The following is a 10,591-nucleotide window of genomic DNA, read 5'->3' on the forward strand; positions in this document are numbered from 1 at the left end:
GAATCACAGTAGCAATTAGTGAAAGTTTATTGTGCATACACCAAAAAGACAGTTTGTGAACTGGAAGGACTCAAACCAAAACCTGGACTAAGGCTCAGGGGAATAATGCTATAATTCTACCGTGAGGAGTCAGTGACTGCTTATTCTTCATAGCAATTGGTGAGAATATTAGAATTTTCTTAAATAACAGGGAGTTGATATAAGTTACCTCATATCAACCTTGGGAAACAGTTCAGGTTTTGCTTATGATTTTTAGAGCCATAAACAGGTAATCACGTAGTTCAAGATAGTCTTGCAAAATAAGCTAAATTAAGCTTTATAAGACTAAACTGGTTTCGCCTGCTCAGCGGGTTTTTAAGCGTGGTCTCCATTTGTTTCTCATATTAACACTTATTAGATAACAAGCGGGGCAAACAAGCAAAAAAAGGGGGAACCTGCTCCCTTCACCATTAGCAGGCTTTGGGTAACAGCCATCATGTTCTGGAAATGGAGCTGCTAATAAAAAAAATTATTAAAATTAAGAAAAAAAAGCCAGTGGGTCCCCCCAACCTCCCTTCAGACCCAAGATTCCAGTGTGAAAACACAAGATGGGGACAGGTGTGTGGAGGCCTCCCAGCAGCCCCTCCTGCTGAGGACTCAGAGCATCTGACGTGAGAAGGGGAAGGGAGGGTTACACCAGTGTGGGACTCTTGGCTTAGAGGGGAGAGCAGCGTCCTGAATTTCCTGATGAAATGCATACTCTGAGGGCTCAATGCATACCTGGTAACTTAGTGTTTGTTTTTTTCTAACAGAACCTTGAAAAACAAAATTAAGCATACTATTAGAATTTTAAATATATATAGCAATTTGTTGATTCCTGATAATTTTTCTACTAAAACAAAGTGGTCATGTTTTTCTACTTACTTTAAAATAATTTTAAACTTATATTAATGCTACAAAAGAGCATCATTTCTTTCTTGAATCATTTGGGATGGTTTCTCACATAACGTCTTAGTGCCCGTGAATACTTCAGTATGAATTTCTTGCAAATATATTTTTCTATATATCCATACTACAATGATCAAAATCAGGAAATTAACAATGATCCATGACCATCATGTGATCTTTAAAGCCCTTGCAAGTTTCGATTATCACAATGTCCCCACCATTCTGTTGCTGTCATGTTTCTTTATTTTTCTTCAGTCTGTAACAGTTAATTGGTTGTTTTTTGACGTTTATGACTGTGACCCTTTTGGAAATCACAGGCCAGTTATTTTATGGACTGTTCCTTGCGTTGCGTTCACTTAATGTTCTATTAGATTCACATTACGCGTTTTTGCCAGAAATACAGTAGATGTGATATTGTGTTGCTTCTGGTCATGATTTTGGTTTGTTCCATTATTGATGATGTTCAGTTCAATCCCTTAATTAAGATGGTGACTGACAATTCCTTCATTACAAAGTTACTTATTTTCCCTCTACAGAAAAAGTACTTTTTAAAGGCTTGACGTATAATTTACCATACAATGCTATAAAATTTACCCACTTTAAATGTCCCATTCAATGACTTTTAATAAATTTACCATAACTTTGTGAAACGATCACAATAATCCAGAGTATGTCCATCACCTCCAAAAAAGATTGATAGACACATTTGTAGTCAATTTTCATTCTACCGCCCCCCCCCCCGCTGGAGGTAATCACTAATCTACTTTTTTCCCCCTAAAGTTTTGCTTTTCTAAATATTTTTATGAAATCACAGAAGATGTAGTTTTTGTGAGAAAGTACTTTGAGGCTTATAAATATCCTATTAATCAAACTTTCACTCACAATTTTGAGAACTTATTGATGTTTAATGGCTAACGTATCTTGTTTCATTATGCATTCCCCTAATGACTAAGAATGAGCATGTTTTTGTAGGCTTAAATGCCATCTATGTATCTTCTTTGGTGTGGTGTATGTTCAGATACTATGAACATATAATTAAACTTTTGGATCCCTTTATTGAATCTTGAGTTCTTTGTATATTTTGTACATCAAGTTCTTTATCAGATTAAAAAATATTGTGAATAATTTCTTATCCTGTGACTTTTCCATATTTTAAAGAGTAAATTTTGTAGAGCAAGTTTGTAATATTAATCAAATTTGTCATTTTTTTTCTTCTTTGTGGATCATGCTTTTGCTGTTATATATAAAACATCACTAAGCCCATGGTCATCTAGATTTTCTCATAGGTTTTAGTCTAGATGTTTTATATTTTTGCCTTTCATATTTAAGACTTTGATATAATTGAGATAATTTTTGTATATGGCATAAGATCTGTCTCTGTGTTCTTTTTCTTTTGCATACAGATGTCTAATTGAACCAGCATACGTTTTTGAAAAGACTATTTTTTTCTCCATTGAATTACCTTTGCTCTTATGTCAAAGTTCAGCTGACTGTATTTGTGTGGGTCTGTTTCTGTGTTCTCTGTTCTGTTCCATTTGATCTATGTGTATATTCTTTCACCAATATTATGCTGTCATGAGTAGTGCAGTTTTTTAGTAAGCCTTAAAAGTAGGTACTGGGTGTCCTCCAACTTTGTTCTTCTCAATATTGTGTTGACTAGTTTTAGTCCTTGGCATATCCCCATCAACTATAGAATCAACTTTTCAATATCTACAAAATAGCTCAGTAGGATTTTGATCATGGTTGCATTGAATCTATACATCAAGTTGAGAAGAAATGACATTTCAATAACATTGTGTCTTCTAATACATGGACAAAAAATAAAGTCCATTTATGTAGAACTTCCTTTCTTTGATTTTTCTGCTTAAAGAATTTTTTTTTAGATTTCTACCTAAGTATTTCATTTTTTGATGTTATTTTATTTTATTTTTTAAAGATTTTATTTATTTATTTGACAGAGAGAGACACAGCGAGAGAGGGAACACAAGCAGGGGGAGTGGGAGAGGGAGAAGCAGGCTTCCCACCGAGCAGGGAGCCGGATGTGGCGCTCGATCCCAGGAACCTGGGATCATGACCTGAGCTGAAGGCAGACGCTTAATGACTGAGCCACCCAGGTGCCCCTGTGATGTGATTTTAAATGGTACTTTAAAAAAATTCCAATTCTAGTTGTTCACTGCTGGCATATTAAAAAGGAATTGACTTTCATTTATTTTCCTTGTATCAATTGACCTTTGCCAACTCAGTGCTTAGTTCGAGAACTTTTGGGGTTTTTTGTTTGTTTGCTTTTGCTTTTGTTTTGCTTTTCTACATAGACAACCTTGCCATCTATATAGTTTATATATGTCTTTCCTAGCTATATACATTCCATTATTTTCTTATCTTACTACTGTAGCTGGGATTTCCAATATTATGTTGAAAAGCAGTGTTGAAAAAGCACTTCCTTGGTTGCTCCAAATTGTTAGGGAAGAAGTGTTTGATTTCTTACCATTAACTGTAAGTTGTTTTGTTTTATTTTGTTTTGCATATTCCCCTTACTAGCTTAATGAAGTTACCCCTTACTCTTGTTTTTTTGAGATTTTTCATGATTTTTTCCTACATAGATTATATTATATGGCTTTTGTCATTCAATCTGATAAAATGACAATTTAAAATGCTTCTCAAATGTTGAATGAGCCTTGCATTTGTAGAATAAATGCAACTTGGTTTTGATATATTATCATTTTTATATATTTTTTGGATTTGATTTGCTAATATTTTGTTAAGGATACTCATGTCAATGTGCATGAGAAATGTTGGACTATAGTTTTCCTTTCTTGTTATATCTTCCTATGGTTCTATTATAAGTCTGACCTTGTGAAATGAGTTAGAAACTATTCTCTCATACTTTCTGTATAAAAAGGCTATACTCTGATAAGTGGTAGATTTCACATGTAAAATCTTGAGCCCAGTACTTTTTTTGGAGGGAGGAAGAGTTTAAATTATTGAACATATTTAATGAAGGTTATTTCTCTTAATATAACTTTTAATAGTTTGTGTTCTTCACGAAATTGAAACATATCATATATGTTATCAGATTTGTGGGCATAGAGTTGCTCATAGCATTTACATACTTTAATGCCCACTGAACCACTAGGAATGACTCTAATTCATTTTTTTTATTGAAGTATAATTGACACCCAGTGTTATATTAGATTCAGATTTACAACATAGTGATTTGACATCTCCATACATTATGTGATGCTCACCACAAGTGTAGCTACATATATCTATACATAAAGCTATTACAGTACCGTTGACAACATTCCCTATGCTATACCTTTTATTCCCATGACTTATTTATTCCATAACTGGAAGCCTGAATCTCTACTTCCCTTTACCCATTATGTCCATCACCCCCTCTGGGAACCATAAGTTTGTTCTCTTTATACTTATGGATCTGTTTCTGCTTTTTGTTTGTTCTTTTTTTTTTTTCCAGATTCCACATACAAGTGAAATCATATGGTATTTTTCTTTCTGACATTTCAATTATCATGTCTTCTAAGTCCATAGCAAATGGCCAACTTTCCTTTTTATGACCAAGTAATTGTGTGTGTGTGTGTGTGTGTGTGTGTGTGTGTGTGTACACACACATACATATATGACATTTTCTTTATCCATTCATCTATTAGTGGACACTTAGGTTGCTTCCATATTTTGGCTCTTGTAAATAATGCTTCAATGAACATCTGGTGCATATCTTTTTGAATTAGTGTTTTAATTTTCTTTGGATAAATACCCAGCAGTGGAATTGCTGGATCGTATGGTATTTCTATTTTTAATTTGTTAGGAACCTCCATACTATTTTCCACAGTGGCCGAACCAGTTTACTTTCCCAGAAATAGTGCATAGGCATTCTTTCTCTATATATCTTAACCAACACTTATTTCTTGTCTTTTTGATTCTGGCTATTCTGACAGGTATAAGACAATATCTCATGGTGGTTTTGATTTGCATTTCCCTGATGATTAATGATGCTGAGTATCTTTTCATGAGTCTCTTGGCTATCTCTCTGTCATCTTTGGAAAAATGTGTATTCAGTTCCTCTGCCCATTTTTTTAACCTGATGATGGTGATGATGATGCTGATGGTGAGGATGGTTGGTGTTGAGTTGTATATATTCTTTGTATATTTTGTATATTGGCTCCTTATTGGATATATCATTTGCAAAATCTTCTCCCATTTAGTAGGTTGCTTCTTTGTTTTGTTGGTTGTTTTCTTCACTGTGTAAAAGCTTTTTATTTCACAAAAATCGGATATAATTTTGAGGATATATAATTTTGAGTATGTAATGTAAAAAGTTCTTCCTAGAATATTTTTTGAGCTACATGAATTCTGTCTTTCTGAAAAGCTAGAAGAGGACAGGGAATATTATATTATTGACATTCTTTTCAATTATATTCAGGAATCCTATCTTTTATAGTGTGTCTTCCTATTTCATCTCAATTAAGACTCATTACCCATTAGTTTATATTTGCTAAATCTAAGCCATAGAACATATGACCAAAATATTATTGCTATGAAATTTTAACTTGCTTTAAGAAACACAAATTTAATGAATGAGAATTTTTTTTTGACTGAGTTATAATGATCCATAAAATGTTAACTTGTGATTAATGGTATGATATATCATGACAAACATAGTCTAAACAGAGGAATAATAAGTTAGCAGCTAAAGATTCTGATAAACACACTTCACCTTTGTAAAGACTTTTGAGATAGTGTTCTGTAGTTGGAGTTAGTGTGCAGGAGTGTCCCCAGGATCAATGGCTATGGAAAGGAAGGAAGGAAAGTGGGAGTGTGCAGATGGAACAGTCCAATTCTCATACAGGCCCAAACTATCCAAGGAGCTCCAGGAGTAGTCCGTTTGGTCAAAGTAGCTTTCTGCAGTTGAGGTCATCCCTGAGGAAGCTGACAGAAAAAGGATATATGCCAACAGCATCTTTACCAACTGGCATGAGCCCTTCATTAAAGGGATACCTTAGTCAGTTAGAGCTATTTCAATAAATGTCCTAGACTGGGCAGTTTAAACAACAATATTTCTTCCTCACAGCTCTGGGGGATGGGCGTCTGAGATCAGAATGCCAGCATGGTTGCGTGGTTGCGTTTTTGGTAAAGGCCCTTTTCCTGGTTGTGTCCTCACATGACCTTTCCTTGGTGAGTGCACAAAAAGAGAGATATATTGTGTTTACTCTTTTTTTAAGAGCATTAATCCCCATCATGAGAACTTCATCCTCATGCCCTACTTTAACACTGATTACCTTACCAAAGTCTTACCTCCAAATACGATCTCCCTGGGGATTAGGGTTCAACATATAAATTTTGGGGCAAATGCAAACAAACATTTAGTACATAGCAAGGGGATTCTGGATAGCACATCATGACATAGTCTCATTAATCATAAAAAAGGAAAATATGTTCATTATATTCATAAATAATGACATATCTTTATATCACAATCTGGTAGAAGGGATAAAAACTTTGAGTATAATTCCTGAAATTTCAGGAGAGAAAATAGAACCTTACTTGCAAAATGATAAACACTGGCAAGATTGAATCTCCTTAGAATATTGGTTTAATTACACAAATAATATATGTTCCCATTAAAAAATTCCAATATGGTAGAGTGTAAGGATAAGAGCAGAAAGTCGTCTTCATATTTTACAACCATTAATTGGGTTTTTCCCTAAAGTAAATGGTTTTGTAAATTGTCTATAACTTTCTTTAACTATGATTTCTTATAGATTTTAAGTACGCTTAAGTGTTAGTATTTTTAAATATAAAATATTTTAATGAAAAACTGAAGCACATGTTCCAGTAGACTTTCAATCAATCCTCATATTTGGCTCTATCTGAACCCCTGATTTAGTTAGCAGAAATCTTTTATTCCTAGGCTTTCTAAGGTTCAAGCAAGGTTTAGTCTGCTGCATCCCTCCATTACTGCCTTCAATTTCAATTTCTTCTGGCTATTAAATAAGTTTTATAACTTGCCTATCTGCATGAAAGCTTCCAATGTTCTTTGCTGTATTTCTCCTGTTCCCTTCGACTTAGTAATGTTTGTTGGTATTTCAGAAGGAAATAATATTAAGAATGTGTATTAAATTTGTCTTAACTAGAGATCCATGTATGGGGATAGCCCTCATTAGAATCATCACAGGTGCCTTTAAAGATACTTATGTGTAAACTTTTCCTCAAATAATTCTGATTTAAGTGGTCTGCCGTGAACCTCAAGAAAATTCTGATATATAGTCAGGGACAAACATCATATAGCTGTATTATCCATATACCAAGGAATAGATTTCAGAAAGTCTATATCATGACCTAATAGGTAGAAAGTACACTTGGGATGTTGAATGTTGATTCACTGCACTTCAAACTAAACAATTGGGAATGTTCTAAGTTACGGAAGATAATAAATTCATATATACATATATAAAATATATAAAAAGTTTATTTTTACACATGTCTACTATATATGTGTGAATATTTTAATAAAAATGTTTACATAGGTTTAATTCTTTTACTTCTGTCACATGGCAATATGTTTTTGTGTTCTTTCCTTAACAGTGTACATATGTCCACCTCATTATTTTTATTGAAAGTTTTTCTATTTTATTTTATTTTTATTTTTTATTTTTTTAAAGATTTATTTATTTTAGACAGTGCTCAGCAGGAAGGGGTAGAGGGGAAGGGAGAGGGAGAATCCCAAGCAGACTCCCCACTGAGTACGGAGCCCAGTGCGGGGTTTGATCTTATGACCCTGAGATCATGACCTGAGCCAAAACCAAGAGTCAGTCACTTAACCAACTGAGCCACCCAGGCATCCCGAAAGTTTTTCTATTTTATAAATGAACCACTTTTTTTATTACTGGAAATATATGTTGTTTCTGTGGTTTATACAAATATCCCTATATTTAAACAACTTTGTACATATATGCTAAAGGTCGGGCAGTTTTAATTTTGATAATTGTTATTATAATGTTCTCCAGAAAGCTTGTACCAACATATATAAATATTCTCATCAACTGTTTGAGTCCGTTAACCCAAGCATTCACTCAACACATGGGTTTTTTTTTCTCAATATTTTTAAAAGATTTTCTAAACTGATAGCCAAAAAAAGCTACATAGATACTTCCCGTTTTTACCATCAACATGTAAAAGGCTTAGATATTGTTGCTCCCATCCTTACAACAATTACTGATTATAAAATTAATGATTTTCTTTGCTTATCAGTGGAATGAGGTTGCAGAGTATATTAGTTATGGTTTTGCAGAGAAACAGAACCAAGAGTATGAGTGAGTGTGTGTGTGTGTGTGTGTGTGTGTGTATACACATATTTATATTATGAAATATAACTTATCATAAGGTATTGGCTCACACAATTATGGAGGCTGAGAACTCCTATGATCTACTTTCTACAAGCTTGTTGCTTCACAAGCTTGCCCATATGCAAAGGGCAAGTAGAGACCAAAGAAAGAGGCAGACCACTCCAGATTGGTAGGTAACAGTTTTAATAAGCAAGGGAACTTACTTACAAGGTTTGTCTTGGGCAGCCATAAGACAAATAGATTTCCACACTTGCCCACCATAAACTTAAAGTTTATAAACAGGCTTTAACTGTATGTTCAGTCATGTGTACCATACTGAAGTCTTAACATCCTATTTTCTCAAGGCTATGTTTTTGAAACAGCTCCTACCATGGGAATGGTGGTAAGAATGTACCTTCCAAGGACAGAGGAGGAGCCTCTGATTGCCTAGGTCCAGCTTGCTGGTCACCGAGTGGCCACATCTTCTCAATTACTTCCTCCAACAAAGCTGTAGACCCGAGAAAGCTAGTGGTGTAATTCAAAGGTCTGAGAGCCTGAGAGCCAATGGGATAGATTCCAGGAAGAACCAGGAACACTAAGGGCAGAAAATCAATGTGTCAGCTCAGCTCAGTAGGGAAGAGAGAAAATTTAAACTTCCTCTGCCTTTTTTGTTTGATTCAGCCTCTCAAAAGATTGGATAATGCCCGCTCATATTGGGTGGGCATCTGTTTTACTCAGTCCCACCAATTTAAATGCTAACCTCAGAATTATCCTCATAGACACACCCAGAAATAATATTTAACCAGCTATCCAATGGCCCAATCAACTTGACATATAAGATTAACAATTCATCAGTTTAATCTGAAGAGTCAGAGAATCAGTTCCAAGATCAGCTTTCCTGGAACAGAAGCCTCTGGAGCCATAAGCCAATAGGAACACTTGAATGGTAACTGACAAATTGATGGAAACAGAATGTAGACTAGCAACATAGTTAGATATTTCTGAAGGACACAATCTTACTGGGTTCTCCACAATTTTGTGGGTTTTACATCCAGCAATCTCACCATGTTCTCATGGTAAAAACCCAGGAAAAAACCTTTGTGTTTCTGGCAAGGGGAAGACAAAGCAACCATTCTGAAATACCCCTGGAGAGTTCTTCAAAACATTTATTCAAAAAGAGAAGTTTTGACTTGGAGGAAGGAAAATTATCCAGCTCTAGCATTCCTGTTTCGCATAAGGGAGGAGGGGGAGGAAGTTCGGAAACACATCTTAGCCTCACTGAGTCTGAGATGTAATCATAGGATTAGAAAATAGTTTCCCTTTCCCTACACCTTTTCACCATTACCACCACATCAACAGGATTTCAGTAAAATAACAGTGAATTGTAGCTGAGAGAGCTGACAGCTCAGACTGTATTTAAGGAAGAATTCTTAGGGAAGTCTCAAAACAAGAACAAGTAAAACAATGACATTAGAGGTAATAACGACTCTGGCACCTACAACTATAGCAAACATTAAACAAAACACAACTCCTAGACAGATTAACATAAAACCTTGCACAATAGGCCCATTTACTTCGGTTCCACTTACCTGATACATCATGTCCAGCTTTCAACAAAAATTACGAGGCATGCTAACAAGGCAAGAAAAAGCACATTATGAAGGGGAAAAGCTGGCATCATAAACAGGCTCAATGGGACACAGATTTTTAAATGATTAGACAGGACATTGGAATGACAATGATTAGTATGTTAATTGCTCTAATGGAAAAGCAAAATAGACAACATGCAAGAATAGATGGGGTGTGCAAGCAGAGAGACAGAAAAAATCTAAGAATCAAAAGGGAATGCTAAAAATCAAAAACAATGTAACAGAAATGAAGAGTGTTTTCAATGGACTCATCATTTTACTGGGCACTGCTGAGGTAAGAATCCATGGAAGTGAAGATAAATCAATAGAAACTTCTCTAACTGAAATTAAAAGAGAAAAAATAATGAAAATAAAACTGAACTGGCAATACCCAATGCTGGTGAGGATGCACAACAGCAGGGATTCTCATTCATTGCTGATGTAAATGCAAAATGATACAGTCACTTTGGAGGACAGTTTACCATTTTCTTATAAATCCAAACATTGGGCTACCAGACTATCCAGCGTCCACACTCCTGGGCTTTTACCTGTTTGATCTGGAAACCTGTGTTGGAAATTTACATGCCTATTTCTAAGTGAAAGAAGCCAGTATGAAATGGCTAAATACTGTATGATTTTAATTATGTGATATTCTGGCAAAGGCACCACTATACAAAATATCAGTGGATACCA

Source organism: Eumetopias jubatus, unplaced genomic scaffold, assembly GCF_037043125.1.
Source record: "Eumetopias jubatus isolate StellerSeaLion01/CBP00866 unplaced genomic scaffold, mEumJub1_p1.0 scaffold_1, whole genome shotgun sequence".
NCBI lineage: Eukaryota > Metazoa > Chordata > Mammalia > Carnivora > Otariidae > Eumetopias > Eumetopias jubatus.